Source organism: Delphinus delphis, chromosome 9, assembly GCF_949987515.2.
Source record: "Delphinus delphis chromosome 9, mDelDel1.2, whole genome shotgun sequence".
NCBI classification, from domain to species: Eukaryota; Metazoa; Chordata; class Mammalia; order Artiodactyla; family Delphinidae; genus Delphinus; species Delphinus delphis.
In genome coordinates this window covers 73,749,680-73,769,036 of record NC_082691.1, presented here as the reverse complement: position 1 = coordinate 73,769,036, position 19,357 = coordinate 73,749,680, and the positions used below count along the sequence as shown (strand labels likewise).

General features: G+C 34.8%; 1 long non-coding RNA gene across 1 annotated transcript in view; it reads left to right on the top strand.

The window, feature by feature from the left end:
• LOC132430708 (uncharacterized) overlaps positions 1 to 11,098 on the top strand; it is a 29,115-nt gene extending 18,017 nt beyond the window's left edge. The window contains exon 3 of the long non-coding RNA XR_009520551.1: positions 10,546 to 11,098. This is a non-coding gene — a long non-coding RNA (uncharacterized lncRNA). The remainder of the gene's footprint in view (positions 1 to 10,545) is intronic.
• Positions 11,099 to 19,357: the final 8,259 nt, after the last annotated feature.

Sequence of the window (19,357 nt, the reverse complement as noted above, 5' to 3'; positions counted from 1 at the left end):
AGGTGTGAAGCTATTTTAATTTAAATCTGAACGTTGAAATAGTTTCTGAAATTTGGGGCATGTATTATTTACATTTGTTAACATTCAGTATTCTTCATATATTAAGAGCTTACTATGTGCTACTTCCTGTCCTAAATATCTGCGTGCATCTAGTAATGATTAGGAGGACAGGCTCTGAGATGAAACTATTTGTATTTTAGTAATCACTTGACAATTTACTAGCTTATGACTTTGTGCAGAAAACTTTAAACTCTCTATGGTTATTTCCTTATCTATAAAATGGAGAGAGAAAGGGTATGTCATTCATAGGGTTGTCGAGGGGATTAAATAATTTAAAGGGTTTAGAACTTTACTCACCACATAGTAACTGCTGAATAAATAATTATAAGCATTAAGTATTGTTATTATTAAGTATTAATTTCTTTAAGTCTCAAAACCTATGAGATGGCTACTATTATTATGAACAAGGAAACTAGAGAAAAAGAGTTTAAATAATCTTTCAAGCTGCATAGGCAGCAAATTAAGTTGAGATGAGTTGAGTTGGGATCAGAATCCAGGTCTCTCTCCTATATAACCTGCATTGAAAACCACAAATTAAATGCCTTTTAGGATATATCTTCTGCCAGAATTCAGGACTCCTTGCACACAGGAGGAGACAGAGGGGAAAACACAGCTGGGCTCTCTACCTTTTACTTTCAGTATATTTCATGATTCATGGTCTTCAGAAGCAGTATAGGCCACTGTACATTAAGTAATATAGATTGTACTCTGGGGAATAATTAGTCTTATGTAGGCAAGAAACAATCCACATTCTCATTTCGAATTCGTATTTGGCCATAGCCTGAAAATAATAGTAACTCCAAGTTCCACTCGAAAATGTAATAGATCAATCAACCAGGTAGCCTGCATACCATTAAAGACTTAATTTGCTGGGACCAGAAGTCCACCTTTTTCAGTTAAAATAAGACTAATGCTTAGCATATCAATATTTAAGCTGAATCTATTTTTATTAATTAGGATTTGAAGGTTGTCAGAAACTCACTGCAAATCGTCAATTACCTAGTACCTAGGATGTCCCTTATAAGAGTATCACATTATACAGACATAAAAAATTCAGAAATAAAGTGGAATGTGCAGGAAAATCTTCATTTAAAATTGAAAGAATGAAAATTAACCCTTATTCATTAAGAGGACTTATATTTAACTTTATGTCTTTCTAGGTTTTAAAACTATTAAATACTGTACATTTCAGTTCTTTTTTGTTCTACCTAATCCAATTGAATCTACTTTAAATAGCCATAATTGGTGATTTTCTAGATCAAAGTCTTCCTCAGATCAATGAGCAGAGCTTGTCTGTATTGATTACTAGCCATGCCTATGAAAATATCATTTGTTACCTCGGGAATGATAGTGGAATAAAGAGGCTAACACCAAATTGGAAGGAGATCAATGAGTTTCATGTAGATAAAAATAAGCATGTTACCTGAGAAGAGAACATCAATTTTTTATGGACCCTGGACCAAACAGCAAAGGAAAAAAGTGTCTAGTAGGTCAGTCCTCTGAATGCTCAGAATGTCTTCTTATTCATAGTGGAGCTTCTAACCTAACAATTTCATCAAAGAGAAAAGGAAAAAGAATGAAAAGGGTTGAGAATTCTTAATTTCTATTGATTGCTATACAAACAACTCTACATTTTGTTTTTTAAAGTCTAAGCCTCACATTCTCTACATAGTTACGAAAAACAATCAAAATATTTGATTTTCCTGAAGAACTTAGTTTCATATAATTGTTCCATATCCTGAAAACTATGGCTTCTGCTGCATTAAAATAATACGGTCGAATAAGAGAATTATTAATTTGAAACAAAAAAAAAACTGGAACTAAGGAATCATCTGAACAAAATGGTAGCTTAAAAAAAAAACTAAGATATCTGACAAAATTTTATTTTTCCTTGAATATGCTTATTGCCATCAGTAGGTTAAATTACCTCCAAATATAGAGGTATATTTTGTATATATATGTAATGTATATATAATAATACATATGTATTATGTATATATGTATATATATGTATATATGTATATACATATATATGTATACACATATATATGTATACATATATATATATGTATATACATATATGTATATATGTATATTATGTATAATGTATATATGTAATAATACATCCCTACTATCCTAAATGCCCAGAAAGTTTTGGCCAAGTCAGAGTTGATGTGAGGGGTGTAGCCAAGGTCTGTTGTAGGTGTTACAATTACCTACAATAATCAGAAGTAGCAGATTTGGTTGAGAGCCAGGCAACCAGAGGTGGAAACTGCAATTCTAGTTTGTATGGATAGGCTGAGGCTACTCACAAAAGGAAAATAACAAGCAGAACTTATATAAGAGAGATAAAATAGAAAATCAGGGATAGAACAAAGAGAGCAGGGACGTTGGTCTGACTGAGAAGGATACCTAAGGGAAAAAAAGGGAATAAAGGTAAAGGATCAATCTTAGAGCAAAGGCCAAGACAGCTCCCAATGGACTAACTAAGCTAACAGAGGCTTTTTGCCTAATGTCTTCTTTAGCAAGATGGTTGAGGAATTCCTTTAGCAGCCACTTAACTATCCTCTCAGATCTGTCCATTCTGATCTTACAGAGGTCTGTGATGTGTATTCTTCAGTCCAAAAGTTTTATGCCCCTATATCTAGAGGTCATTCCACTTCCTCTACAAACAAGGACCTTTCCTGGGGGCTAAGTTCTCAAACTCTGGAATTGTCCATTGGGGTATAGCTCCAGAAAGTGGGAAGTTTATAGCATATAAGAATCCACCACAGTAATCCCAGAATTGGAGTTACTGGCTTACAGCATAGAATGGACAGATTAACTGGGATGCATATATGCAGTGTTTAATTTCTAGGATAGATTGTATTCCATGACTGATTAGTGTGGAAGTCTATAGGATGTAAGTATTTAGGCAGAGACCACTCATATTTTTTGCTGCCATGGCCCCCCGGCTTCTTAAAAGCTTCTGTTCAAAGAGAAGTTGCCTAAGGCTCTTAAGACCAGGCATTGGGGAAAGCCAACAGACACAAAGGATTGGAACAGTTCAAACCACACGTCAAAATTAATGCAGAAAAATTCAACTCAAATGTAGGCTTGATGTTGAAGAGTCTTAACCGAAGATTAGTTGATGGGGCATGGCAATGTGATTTCTAAGCAGTGGCAAAATGTCTCAACATTGGGTGAGTGAACCAATCGCAGAAGATTATGTGAAGCATTTCTAAAATGTGATCAAGACCCAGAAGTTAAAGAAACTAGTAATGGCCTGAGGGCCAGTTGAAGAACCTACAGCCCTAGCAGGCAATTGGAATAGAATCAAAACCAGAGACCAGGTGAGAATGACCAGCCACCATTGGTCCTGAACCGGAAGGAAGTATATAGCCCACAGTTCCACTTCGATGTTCTGGACACAAGTTCAGATCCCTGTCACTAGTAGGAAAGAGCTACAAGGTTCAGAGTGGGTACCTGGGAGAGAAAGAGCAAAGTTGGAGCTTTCAGGTAGCAAGTCTTTGTTGCTGAAAGCTAAGGCAGAGCCGTGTCAGGTGGGAGTGGAAGCTGGTGACTTGGAGGTTTCATAGCACTTATCAGAGACTCTGATGAACTATTTACTTTGCAGACTAGGAGCAGAGCCAAACCTCTCAGCCAAGTAAACAATGAAAGACTAGAGGTAACCGCAATACTTACAGACTGCTCAGCAGTGCATGTGTTGGATGGGTTTGTCCAGGATTTATACTTTCTTTGTTCGTGTCTGTTTCTTAAAATACCTTTGGTGAACACTTACTATTATAATAATAAGATCTGACTTCAAATTGTACATGTTTTGAAACAGTCTTTATTACACTAACTGGATAAGGAATGAATACGTCAGTTAACTGATTATTTCCTCACCTTGGAAAGAGCATATTTCCTCCCTTTTCTTCACTTTCTCCAAACATATAGACCATTTTGACTAGAGAAACATTGTGCAGTAGACTCCTATAAACAGTTTGTGCATGATGACAGACCTAACTGATCAACTGCTAGTTTAAATTTATTCACTGAAGTAACAATATGAATAAGATATGTGTATAAATGTTATTGTTCACCATGGGGCTAAAGTAATATTCACAGCAGGAAGAATTATTAGAAAATTATTTGTGTAGAATTTAATTTATATTTTGGGTGAAAGGAAACAAAAACAATAAGTAGCTGTGTAAGTTTCTGTAACTTAATTGCAGATATCTGTATATAATAATATGTTAGCTGTGCTATTAAATTATAACATTAAGAAAAAACAAAACACTTGTAGAAATTCAAACAGATTACCTTTAGCAGCAAGAGTTATAACAGATGATGAAACTCATGATGTAAATAGTATTCTGATTAATTATGTTTCCAAATTTTTCATGCTATTAGCCAATTTGAATCTTTAGTCACTTAGATGTTGCTTTGGTAAGCCTTAAGAAATTATATCAATGATAAAACATGCTGTCACCTATGTGAAAACTCTAAAATTATTCTGAGTGATTAAGTAAGATTTGAAGCCTGGACAGTGCTGGTTATCTACTCCTGATACTTTAGTCACTTTCTGACTCATATTTTCAAAGTGTTATTTCTCCCTGTGTGTAAACTATTGACCAAAATCCTATTGGCCAATGCTCATTGCACCCCCTGATCATCTCATCGTTGTCTTATAACTTCAAGCTATTTCTTAACTGTTAAATATTCAGAGAAATGGGTGTTTTTTTCCCGGTTACTTCACTCCAATTTCATCTCCACAATTCAATTATATTTAATTTAATTTTTCTCTTACAGTTTTATTGAGATATAATTGACATACAGCACTGTATAAGTTTAAGTACAGCATAATGATTTAACTTACACACATTCTGAAATTATTGCCAAACTAAGTTTACTGAACATCCATCATCTCATATAGATACAAAATTAAAGAAATAGAAACATTTTTTTTCTCTGTGGTGAGAACTCAGGAGCGTTAACAACTTTCATTTACAAAATACAGCAATTTTAATTTTACTTATCATGTTGTACATTACATCTCTAGTAATTATTAACCTTATAACTGGTAGTATGTACTTGGACTGCTTTATCCAATTCCCCTCCCTCCACCTCCCTACCTCTGGGGACCACAAATCTCATCTCTTTTTCTATGAATTTGTCTGTTTGTTTGTTTCTTTTTGAAGTATAATTGACCTACAACACCATGTTAGTTCCTGTTCCATAACACAGTGATTTGATATTTCTATACATTTCAAAATGATCACCACTATAAGTCTAGTTACTATATGTCACCATACAGAGATATTACATAGTTATTGACTATATTTTCTGCACTATACATTTCATACCCGTGACTCATCTATTTTACAACTGGAAGTTTGTACCTCTTAATCTTCCTCACCTATTTCTTTCCTCCCCGCCCCCACTCCCCGGCAACCACCTGTTTGTTCTCTGTACTTATAACTCTGTTTCTGTTTTGTTGTGTTTGTTCATTTGTTTGTTTGTTTTTTAGATTACACATGTAAGTAAAATCATACAGCATTTGTCTTTGTTTGACTTATTTCACTTAGGTCCATCTAGGTCCATCCATGTTGTCAAAAAGGCAAGAGTCCATCCTTTTTATGGCTGAGTAATATTCCATTGTATATATATACTACTTCTTTATCCATTCACCTATTGATGGGCACTTAATGTAGCTGCAACCATTTAATCCTTTTAAAAGAATTTAACCAGACCATGGAGAGGGGAAAGGCACTAAAATTGTTGTTATTGGAAAAAATCTTAATTGGGAAGGCATTAGGGCAATTTCTATCAAATGTTCAAATGTTTTTACCTTTCAACACAGGATTTGTACCTCCAAAAATTTATGCTACAGGTATACACACTTACCTGCAAAATAACATATGTAAAAGACTGTTGTCAATTATTTTTAGTTGTAGTATCATCTGTAACAGCAAGATATTGGAAACAACCTATAAAATGAAATTATTTCCAAAATACAATGCTGAGTAAAAGAGTGAAGTATAGAATAATATGCACAGACTGTGATAATTAGTATTTACAAGGACAGAAAATAATATACATACATACTGGTTCATATACACATAAAATATCTCTGGAATAATACACAAACATTGATAACATTGGCTGCTTTCAGGACAGGGAACTGGATGGGACAGATGGGATGAGTGGGAGACTTTTCACCATATACCTTCAAATACCTTTTGAGTATTAAATACAAGAATGTGTTGCCTATTTGATAAATAGATATATATTTAAACAAAATTTGAAGTAACTCATCTTGGCAGTAATTAGGTAGCTAAAATAATACTTGGATAATTGAATGATTTGGAGGAAGAATGCACTGTGCATGCCTGAATATAAGAAGAGATTCCCATCTCCCCCGTTATCTTTTTAAAGGAGAAAATTAGTTGATTTACATGTAAGCACTTATAAAATATCTCACACTATAGGTGCTTTCCCAGTTACCTTATTTTGAACATCAACATTCTCTTTGCCAAGTCGCTTCATTTTTTTAAAGATCAATGCTATCGTTGCATGACCTTAGAGGTTAACTGATGGGATTTTTATAAACAAAGAAATGGAAATTTAACAAAGTTTTATTTCTCAATAGGTATTGGATCTGGTTTAAAAATGATGTACTTTATGGTTTGGAGATCAAAACAACAATGAAAAATATGTCTGAATGTTAAGCTCAGGGGTTCTTTATCTTTTGCAATATACTTTCCAGGGACAATTCACACAAGAATGAAAAAAGTGCTGTACAATCATAGGTGAATCTAAAAATAATATTCTCTGGAAAAAATTTGTTTAAAAACTTTAAAACTTTCCTAGTGATGCCTAAGAGACTGAGGTCAAAGATATAGTGAAGGATTTTTAAAAACAATCATGAAATTAGAGTGGAATAAAGTGATATTAATAATTATTTTACATAAGTTTTTAATATGCATAAATAAGGTAATTATTTTAATATTGTAAGTAGACATTTGACTACCTCACTTGCATCCGTAAATATTTGTGTGTTCAAATTGACTAAAAAGAATCTTTGATTGGATCTTCTCTTGAAAAAGTGGGGAATTGCCTTATTTCATGATCACCTTATATTTGGTAATGTAAGATATCTTGAACTTCCCCAAATAAATTTATTTGCAACAGTTTCCAAATCTGAAAGTGAGATTCCTTTTGCTTTGTGCTTTTCTAACCATATACCTTTTAATGTACTGTTTCAGATTCAGACAACTCTTATTCCACAGCACTATAAAGTATCTTGTAACTACATAGATGGCATAAAAACAGGTAAAATTGCCTTTGAATCACATTATGTAAGACGCATGACAACCCAAGGAGTAGATAAAATCCAAAAATAAAATCATTTTAATAAAAGCTTAGGTCTCTTTGAGGCTTTATTTCCTGCAGTGTCAAGAAGACTACAGAATAAAAGCCTTTCTGTTTCATTAGTAAAGACCACTGTATTATCACGGAGTTTGCAAATTATCCACAGCTACTTCAAATAAATACTTCTTCACAGTGCAGCACTCTTAAAATATTTGGGGTTGTCTGAACAAATCAAATGAACTCATGCACTCATGGGAAAAAAACGCATGAAAGTTGAAAACACAAACACTACTGTGGCTTATGGAATTTGTAGTTTAATGTAAACAGGGTGGCTGAAATGCTAATCTTTTATTTATTTAAAACAACGAGGAAGGTCATGAAAATAATTCACCATACTGATTCTGGCATGTAAGGGAAAAGTGAAAACCCTGTCAGCAAAGAAAGGAATGTTAATACAAAATTAGTTTGCTGGATTCAGCTCATGTTGTTTACTGTAGTTTTGATGGTGAGAGCTCTCTTTTTCATGAAGGCTAAAAAGTGGTTTGTACGCTTTGTTTTATGAGTGATGCCTATATAGAGAGTAAGGATTTAATATAATTTTTAAGCCTAAAATTGGTACTCATGGTAAGCTAAAACCATAAATCTTAATGAATATGTTTTTAAAGGACACATTTTCCTGTATATTGTAAGATCGTCTTTTACATGTAAATAAAAATTAAATTAAGCCATTCATTAATTTGATTAGTAATTTCCAACAAAATTTCCCTATTATTTTGGTGGAATTCCTGTACTTAAGGCTTTCAGATGAAGGTCACATGAGCAAATCTTGTTTTGTCAGGTGGATGGTCTACGGTATACAGAGTCTTGATAGAAACCAGCTGCAATGACCTGACATTGGTTCCGGCTGAAAACTCAGACAGTGCAAACAAATACTATATCTTAGCTCAAAATACTCGCCACATCTGCCAACAATTAGTTCTGTATCAAACCTAGAAGGGGGCAATGAAAAACAGGATCAGATTTCAGAGAAAGCAAATAAACAAAGGGCCGTGCATCATTAGTCATCAAATGGTTGCAGAGGTACCCAATTGCTAGACTAAAGCTCAGGCTGTCAATCCTATGGTTCAGCAGATAGTGTTAGTTAAGAGAGTTGCAGGGACGTTGCAAGTTGATAGACTAATCAGGCCATTGACTTATGGGTGCCACCCAACAACTGTTTATTATTCTAGATAGCAGAGACCATCCAGAGAGGTTAGAGCACTAACCTTCAGCAATGGGAGGTTTAAAAAGCATTCAGATGTCATCTACTGACATTTCTGGTCAAGATTTATGACACAGTTCTAGGTGGCAATAGATAAGAAAAAAGACTGATTTTTCCTGCTGTCCTACTTTCTCCCAGAAATTCACTTTTCTAACTCTCCTTTTAGTCTTCCTTCAACTTTTCTAAGACAATGGGTCTATTCAGGATGATTTTTAAATTTTGACTCTAAAATGTGACTTACCGAATGGGTTATTCCTGGTATCATGATTCATTTTGGTGGCTTTTTTGGTTCACTTTCCAAACCAAGAATTGTCAGTTTCCCCTATGCCCCTGTCAAGTTGGCTGTCACAGTTGGCTCTCCATGACTTAGCACATTCATGGGCAAATACTACTCCAGATAGTGAATTTTAGGCTTGCCTTCCAACCAGAGTCAGTAACTTTCTCCCCTTCTCCCCTCATGGTAGATACCCATCTTAGAGAGCTGAACTGCTGGATGGAATAGACCTACCCGGGGTAATGGGCTTTTCCCACAGAGCTTCCCCCATCACTCTGTTCCTTCCAGTAAACTTTTCTCTTCCCTTTTCCCTGACTTGTAGTTCATCACTTTTTCTGGAGTGTTAATCAACAAATTCACTCTTAAGTCTTATCTCTCTTATTTCTTTTTTTGTTTAGCTATGTATCAGAGATATTGGAAAATGAAGGACAAGATAGAGAAGATAGATATATAGATATGTATCTCTGTATATCTCTATATATGTATGGAGAGAAAGAGAGTCATATGTTGGATTACATTATCTGCAGAATGTAGGTAATTGAACTGGGTGGGGAAAAAGATTTATTAAACAAATAATTCTTTTAGATCCAATCAACGTTTATTCAAGAACATTATTTTAAATATTCAGCAATAAATGAAAAGTTTGGCTATAGAGTCTCTTCAATATAAAAAGAAGACGGACTTTTCTACTTCTATATTCCACTTGAAAGAATAATTTAATTAAAAGGTAAAGCTAGCAGGAACTTTATAATCTGCATGCAATGCAGGATATTATATAATGACCTTCATTTAAAACCCAAATCATTAAAACTAGTAAGTCTAACTGGTGACAAGGGAGATTTCAACATCCGGCCCAACAGCTTAAAAATATGAATAAAAATCATAGCTTAAATGAATCAGTCCATTGAGAACTTATCGCAAAGTAAAATGAGAGAAGAAGAAAGTTACCTAGGCAATGAATCCTTCTGCTGCACTATTTTATCTTTTGACATGTGCTTCTTTTTTCTTCTCTCTTTTTTTTCAGAATTTCCTCCTCTGTATAAAATAAACCCAAATCTATTTCCTAGGAAAAAATTATTTTAGACAATTTGGATGCACCAGAGAAAATAATCTTTAGAGGTGGTTAAATCACTTCTTATCCACCCCAACCTCATTTGTCACATAATCTCCAGGGAAGTGAGCATTTGAAATAAAGTGGGGGAGCTGCATCCCCATAGAGAAGCAGAGAGAATTGACTGATAACAATTTCTGGACATTTTTCAGCAATAAAACACTAGCCAGAAGCTATGAGTTTCTTTTGTGTAACATATCTTTGTTTCGGCATTGACTTCATATGATGTGAGTCTTTAACACAGATAGGATTAGATCAACATTTAAATGGAAGCAAAAATATCTTTTAGTTGTTGAAATTGTTTCTAAGCTTTGGAGCAAAGCAGCATAACTAAGTGAAACTTTTATTACAATTATATAGGTGATACTTCACATTCACCAAATTCTGTTTTCATACTTTTTCTCTCAGACTTTTTGTATCTGTTTTTTGTCTGTTTACTTTCTCATGTGAGTTATTACCCCAATTTCCCTTTGTCTCCTCCAGTCCTGAGTTCCCAGGTGGCAAACGATACCAACTTTTCTTCCTCGTGATGACTTCCAGAAGTGAAAAAACGAAATCCAGAACACACTGTCTTCTTAGGAAACATGATGCCAGAGTTACTAGAAGAAAGATGAAAAGTAAGTCAAAGTGATTATTTGATGTCGTATAAAAAAAAAAATTGTCTTGAGTTTATTACAACCTTTAACAATTGACTATGGCCTCACTCAGAAGCTGAATGTGCACTAAAACAATAGAACAAAGAATAAAATATATCTTCAGCCACTGAATGTATTTATTTATAAGCAACAACCAGTTTGATTAGTTATTTTAGCATAAACTTACTAGCCGCTCTTGTTAACCAATAATTTAGTCATATAATTAGTCAAACTAATTGCTCAAACAGATTTGACTAAACAAATCAATTTATAGATATACTGGATATGTGGCATTAATGTAGTAAAGGCTAGTAAGTAACCTTAGAAAGGAAAACAAGACAATAGGGTAGAGTGAATTGTCTTTATCAAATCATTGTTCTATCTTTTCACTATTGAAAATAGGTTTAATTGAAAATAGGTTTCATTGTAATAGAAAAAATATTTACTGGGTTAGGAGTCTAAAGACTGAGCTGTAGTCCTTGGTCATCCTCCTTGTTTGGTCATGTTAGAAAAAGGATGTGTGTACTTTCTGGTCCTCATCTTTTTGTAAAAACATTATGCTAGCTAGATCATCTTATTCTCACTATCTATGGTTGGATGTGATGCTAGGTCTGGAATATGTGTCCCAAAGGACAATACAAATATGAAGCTAGACAGGTCTTTAAGTCACTAAATTTCAATGAATATGTATTACTAATTAATGGTATTGTTATTAACATTTCATAATGCAGCTAAAAAGGGAATAAGCTTGTAACTACGTGAAATATGAAAAGATTACCAAAGACATTTGATACTACATAGTACACTAATGGAATTTCTCTTGTTAAAAATAATCCCCATAAATTGTTTTTAATAATTGCCTGGATTTTCAATGACCCTGCTTTACAACAAAATAATTAAAGTTTAAATTAGGTTTATAACAATAACCTTAGGAGACACATAGCACAACAATCTATGTGTCTTTGCTTTACTTGGCATTAATTTTAAAATTTTGTTATTTTAACATTTAGTTTCATAGTATATTAAAGCATGTACAAATGAAACTTGGTATGTTACTTAAGAAACAGTGTGAAATATGTCGTTCAGTAGGTAAATTTAAGTTACTTTTTGGAAACTATTTCCTGGGCATTGTTTAATTCGGCAAAATAACGGATAATGAATTTAATTTGATGTAGTGATGAATAAACACTAAAATATCTCAAACGTTTTTAAAGAGTACTATATATAGTGCATACTATCCTGATAGTTAACTATGTAAAGACTGGCAAAGATTTACCTGACACCCTGTACTGATTTATTGAATCATTCACTAATTCAACAAACATTTAGTGAAGAAAATTTCAGTTTTATCATTTACTAATTTAACCCAATAATTTCACTGAACCTCATTTTTCTCTAATTAATAATCCCTAACTCATATGGTTGCTGCATGGATTGAGAGGAATAACACAGTAAAGTCAGGACAAAATAAAGTTTTGTTGAACTAACTTATCATTTTCTCCATCCTATCATACAACAGGTATTGTGTTAGGGCTTTAAGATTCACATGTGAAACACCATTCCTGCCATTAAGAAGTCTCAAAATGAGTGCATGGGTCTATTTATTTTGGGTGTGAGAGAGAAACAGGGCAGTATAGTGATGTCAATGAATTGATAATTACTTTGGGAACCCACATTAATTGTGGAGATGAAGAATTCTCCAGACTGAGGTACATTTTGACCTAGATTTTAAAGAAAAAATGAGATTTTCATATCAGGGGGCAGAGAGAGGAATATTACCAGGAAGAAGGAACAGCAAGTGGCTGAACTAACCAGCAAGAGGTGAGAAATTCAGTTTGGCACAGTGTGTTGTAGCAGAATGATACAAGACGGCACATAAAATGGGTGTGAACCTGTTATAAAGATCTTTGCATGGTGATCTAAAGAATTTGGAATTTATCCTATAGGTTGGCCCAAAACTAAAAGAGATGTTTTTGGCAGGATCAGTTTTGCCTTGAGCGATGTTACTTAGGCAGTAGAGTGGAGGATGAAAGGTCAGGAGTGAGAATCTTATGACTAAAGTATGAAAAAGGAAGTTGATGTACAGACATGGAGACACCAGAATAAAGGAAGTAGTTTAGAATCCATGGGGATGTCTGGGATAACCTTGGAAAAATAAGTAGAACAGGATTAGAAAAGGAGCAAAGACAGAATCCTATGAATGAACAGTATTTCAGGAGTTCAAGGAGGTGACAGATGAAACAAGATAGATTGTTCAGGAAGAAAAATTTAGAGAGAGTCAAGGTGGATGGTATCAAACATCTCCATCCTCTGAGGCAGGCACAGGGAAGGTAAGTGGCCCCATGAAGGAAAACAATTTCTTTGCTAGTCACTGTGTTTATTTACTGATTATTAATCACTGATCTGATTTAGTCATTGTCACCCCAAGAGTTAGGCACAGGGGTTTCAATTGCCTAAGGAGAAATTAGAAGCTAAGAAATCTTCAAAGGTTTGCCCAGGATCACACAGCTATGTGAGGTGCAATAGGGAAGTATAGCAGCAGAAGGATAGTAAGTTGAGTGAGTTCTTCCATAGACTTTATTTTCTCTGTAAAGACTGGAATGTGGAAAAAGAGAATTCATGAATAAGGTATACTTTGGGAATAAGCTATCTAGAATGTGAAAGGGACTTTTCCAGAGAAAGTAAAACACTGCTGGACCCTGTGGAGATGGGAATTGGTAACCTCAACAGTAGTACCAGTTTTCATAACTGTGGTTTTCTGCAGCAATCTTTGCCTTCTGAGAGCAGAAGAGAGAATACACTCATGAAGGTTGTATTTCATCAGTTTTGCTCTTTTGGGGGATTTTCATGGACTCTTTAGGTCAAGGTTGTAACATGAAATGCTTATAGGAGTTTGCTAGGCAACTAAAATTCGAGGCACTTGGCCATTGGCTCCCTGGGGAAGATGGAGCTGTGAAGAACTGAAAATTTAAAGGAGCTTCAGGTACGTGGACCCTGCAAATTATTGCCATGAGGAAGCCTGGGTCACAAGATATCAGATCTTCAAATTTTTCAAAATAGAATGGAAATGCAGATTTTAGCATAAAGTCTAATTTTAAAATATTGGCTCTTTAAAAGCAAAACTATATTTCATAAATAACCTACAGCCCTAGTTTGTGACTTGTACTTGAAATGACTCTCCTTGTGAACTTGCAGAGGCTAATTGTATATAAAATCAACAATTGTTTTTATAGTTCCGTATACTCCATTCATATGTTAGTCCTAACAGAATAAAGTTTCACCCAAGATTTGGACACCATTCAGAAAATATTTAAAGAACTTCATTTGATGACTTGGCTGTAACCAAACCTGAATCCAGAGACCATTTGGGAGTTGGGATGTCATCACAGTTTCTGTTATGTTTCCTGTATTCTGGTAAATCACATTGAAACGGAAAGACATAACTAGTCAAGGTTTTCCCATACTCTGCACAGTGACAGTCTTCTGGGATGCCTAGGGAAAAACATATTTTAAAACAATTGAAATTTTAGGTTGACATTTCTCAAAACTTTTTCCTATATGGGTAATAAAAAACTGCATATATTATACAAGATAACACTGAGAAGACTAATAAAATGTTTTTCTCATCTTCTACATGCCATCCATGTGCTATATGCTGGAAACACAGAGGTTCAAATCACTATCATCTTTCCCTGGGACTTAAAATAGTAGAAAAAGCACAGATCAGAACTGAACATTCTCCAAGTCTTGTCACTTGCATACAAATGCACAGGTGACACAGCACTACTTAGAGTAAATCTGGAGCAGAAATAACTCTGGCTTCTGACTGATTTCAGTTTCACTTGTTCCTGGTTTAGAGATAATAATAATAGATTAGTATTAAATGGAAATAAGTCAAGGTCATGGTTTTTTGGTCATAAGTGAAATTCATCACCCTCGGCCTTTTTTCCTATATCTCCTCTGACTTCTGCTGAAACTTTTCCTATTCAGATGACTTATGTGGAGAATTTGAGTAGTATTTCTGTAGTAGGCTTCAATACGATATTCAGTCCTTAGTAAGAAAATTACACTACCTGTGAAATTGATGTTCAAATGCTACCATGGCTTTATGGGACAGCCTTCCTCTCCTTTGATATTAAATGTTTCCAGTAGAGCAGACAGATTTGTTTCAAGTTGAGATGAGACATTCATTATTAACTTAAAAGGGTTTCATTGGCTGATTAGTTTGCTCTCCAGTCAAGTTCTGAACACTCACATTTCTTTTAACTATTTTTGATCCACAAATAATTTCTTTCTAATAGCTTCAATTTTTCCATCTTCCTATAACTGGAAAGCGTTTTTTTATTTCCTTATTTAACATAGAGAAAATGGTACTTCCGGATCTTCATCTTCCCTTTATCTACGTGGGGATAACAATTATAAACTGAGGAGTTCTGGTTTTTTCTAAGATGCATAGGTTTTTGACCAAAGACACCATTTGTGCTCACAATAAAACATGACTAGAGATTCCTTTCCCATAACCTGGTGAAAGACAGTGACATAGATGGTGGGGAAGGGGTGTTCTTAAAGTTATTTGATGGCACAATGCCATGCTGTCAGGAAGTGTTGCTCAGGCATCCTCGCCGTGTCTGGTGGCAGTGTGGTGATAACTCGTGTATGGCAGACAGAGCTATGACCGTCTAAATTGACCAAGGTTTGAGCTACGGTAAAGGCAAGGCCCCAGGACAGAGTGTCCAGAAGAACCTCAACTGATGTGAACAGATGTGAGGCATGACTAGTACAGTGAGTTATGAATTCCGTTTGGCAGGAATCCCTTTACTAACCCCCTTGGTGGCTGTGTGAGCTTGGGAATGTTATTTACATTCTGTGACCCAGTTTTCTAATTTGCTTAATGATAACAATATTTCTCACACAAAGTCCTTATAAGGGTAATGGTAAGAAACAAAATGTCATTTAAATTCACAAATATTTACAGATGCTGCTATCTTCCAAGGGCTTACTTTTTTTTTCCCCTTAAAAAAGTTTTCTCTTTCGCCATTTGGTTGTAAAAAATTGAGCCTGAGGACATGTGTGGGAAGACCAGGATTCTATAGAGTAGGGAGAAGAATGCTAAATTGCTCTGCATGAAAAAGTAAAAATTGTGAAATTTCTGGGAAAAAGAGATGGACCTTTTCTGATTTATGAAGTATGAAGAACCCAGCAACTGGGGTGTAGGAGGGGTGTGGAATCTGTGGTTAATGAAAATGAACGAGAGTGAAAAATATGTGCTCGGGTTCAGGCTCTGACTCCAGACTGCCTCATTTTTACTTTTTAATTAGCTCTGTGAACTTTGGGCAACTTTATTAGCTTTTCTGTACCTCAGTTTCCTCATCTGTAAAATGCAGGTTATAATAAAACCTACTTCGTTGAATTGCTATGAGAACTAAATAAATTGATATGTGAAGAGTTGAGACTCATGCCTGGCACACAGTGTTAGATGTGATACATAATATATTTTCCCAGAGTCCAAATTATTAAATTTAGAGTGATACCATGGTGACTAGGAGTGGGGAAGGGGATGGTGGTGAGGTAAGATGCAAGGGCTGGTTTCAGCAAGACAGTTCAGGGAAGAGTTGACCACTCCTGGCCTGGGTAAACTCAAAGCCCTGTGTTATTCCTAATCTTTCATCAGATAATTGTTGCATCAAACCTCACAGACACATAGCTCAATGACAAGAAATAATCGTCAGAGACAATGCAGTCTGAATCTAGAGCTGCAGTGCCCCATAGAAACATAATATGAACCACAAATATAATTTTATTTTTTTGAGAGCCACATTTTAAAAAGTAAAAAGAAACAAATGATGTTTAATAAATATTTTACTTAACACCATACCTAAAATTTATGATTTCAATATGTGATCAATATAAAAATTATTACTGATATAATTACATTCTTTTTTTATATGCCAGGTCTTCCAAATCTGGTGTGTGTTTTACATTTACAGCACATTCTCAATTCAGGCTGGGCATATTTCAAGTGTTTAGTAGCCACAAGTGACTATTGGCTATTGTACTGGACAGCACAGAGCTCAGAGAAATATACCCAGGTGTCTTTTTTTTTAAGTATCATTTTAACTTTATTTATTTATGTTAATTAATTTACTTATTTTGGGCTGTGTTGGGTCTTTGTTGCTGCACGCAGGCTTTCTCTAGTTGCAGCGAGAGGGGGCTACTCTTCATTGTGGTGTGTGGGCTTCTCATTGCAGTGGCTTCTCTTGTTGCAGAGCGAGGGCTCTAGGTGCGCGGGCTTCAGTAGTTGTGGCACATGGACTCAGTAGTTGTGGCTCATGGGCTTAGTTGATCCGCGGCATGTGGGATCTTCCTGGACCAAGGATTGAACCCTTTTCCCTGCATTGGCAGGCAGATTCTTAACCACCACCAGGGAAGTCCCCAGATGTCTTTAAGTACATAAAAAAATCTACTACCACTAAATTCTCTTCAGTCAACAGAGCTTTCAGCCCCTTCATGCTTGTCATCTGGGTACAAAAAGATACAACAGACATTTTAAGACTGTTTTCTCATCCTTAGAACAGATAAATTCTGAGGTAAGCTCCCCTCTCCACTTTATTTTTTTTCCAGTTACATTTATATACAACTGAGTTGAATTTATTTGAAGCATCAAGTCATGCACATGTTAGTGCAAGTAAAGATCTTATTACATTTAAATATGTCTGCACTAATCCAGAGTTGAGACATAACAGTACTTGAGTAAAATCTTTGTAAATCTGCTTCCCTAAACTTGGGATACTGTGAGAAACAATTAGAAAAATGCAACATTATCCTTAGAAATTGTACATGTTGAAGGAGTGAATATTAAACAAAAGTCTGTCAATGACCATAAGTACAAAGTAAATACTAAAAAAATTTTTAACCAAGTAAGAGAAATATTCTTGCAAAAATATCTAGGTTTGCCAAAGATTGTTTCTCATTAAAGCGAGATATTTTATGACACGCCCAATTATTTGTTATATGATTTCTGTGCAAATCTTTATAATTGGACAAAGCCCCAATCCTAAAATGTGCCTCTCTAAATTTATCCAGACTCAATCAGAAGAGTCCATTTGAATTTGTTGTTTTACATAAACAACATTAGAATCTATATCTAAATATCAATAGGTCTCAGTTCACATGTATGATGATATGTGTGTGTGTGTATATGCAAACTAATTATAAAAAACTTTAAAAATATTTAACTGTGTTCCTATTAGGCAGAAATTATGTTTCAAGAGAACATTGAAGTACAAACATAGGTTATACAATAGAAGATTTGACAGCACCCCAAGCAGCTAGTCAATAAAAATGAGAAATAGGAATCTATAGTCAGCCACATTATCTCAGAACTATAAGAGTCCTCTCAGGAGAGTCGATCTAAACCCAACGGTTAGGTAACTGGATTAAAGTCTCACAATTATTATCAGAATCAAGAACAAATCTAGATTTCTTACCTAGTTTCTCATCTGGACAGTTAAAGAGAAACAGTTGTAAACAGTCTCTGTTCAAAACAAATGCAACACTTTGGACATTGTTTCTGTTTATTTCTCTTCTTATGGAAATGCCAATTAAATAAGATAATGTGTATAAAGTACTTAGCAAAATGCCTGGTCCATAGTTCACACTTGATAAACTATTATTTTTTATCATTGTTAGCCTTGCATTGGACTTTTCTACATCAGAGATGTATGAATGATAATACTCATATGCACGATCTTCAGTCTTGAAGGACAACAGCATATGTATTTGTGAAATAATCTAAAGCCCTGTAATGGGTGTCATTAAATCTTGTCTACCTGAGGCAGTATAAATCATTCGGGTAAATGAACCAATTAAAAACCAATTACCGACACCGTCTGACAATGGAAGATTGAGGAATGGAGGGAAAGGCTGATAGGGCTTCCCTGAAGCTGGTAGGAAGGCTCTACCCCTGAGGTTCCAGGGAATGGATATGACAAGATGGTTAGATTGTGGCTGTTCTTCTCAGAGACATTGACTCCTGCATTTCTTAAAAATAAATGCTTGCTGGCTAGCTACAAAAATGAACTGCATTGAGTAAATGATCATGTACACGTTGGCTCTCCATTTGATATTTTATTCATTTGGTTTGAAATTCACTTGGAGCAAATAGTTTTCCTCTGAAAATTGTCTGGATTTGGGTCTCTGATTTAATATCTTCAAATCAGTACAAGCCATAAAATTATGACTTCATTTTCAAGGTGAGAAAATTTGGTTAAATCAGATGGGCAGTCTTAATGGAAGCTGAAATTGCCATTTCAGTGGCAAATTTATTTGATACAGTTGAGAGGAAATTGAACAGACATTTTGGGGTGTTTGTTTTACAATAGGCCAATACTTCATTGTTTCACATGGACTTTTAATTTTTCATATGTTGGCTATTTGCAATGGCACAAAACACATTCATATACTAACCATAAATAAATGTAGAAATCATCTTTGTTATTCATATGTAAGAAAACCAGGTCAATGTTTTCCCTTCATATATATAAAAAAGAAAACTTTAGTCTGCTTTATTATTGATATGTGGTTCTAAGGTCCTATGCTTTTATCTGTACTTTCTCCATTTCCAGTCATTGTAACATAATGACAACAGGAAAACACTGCCT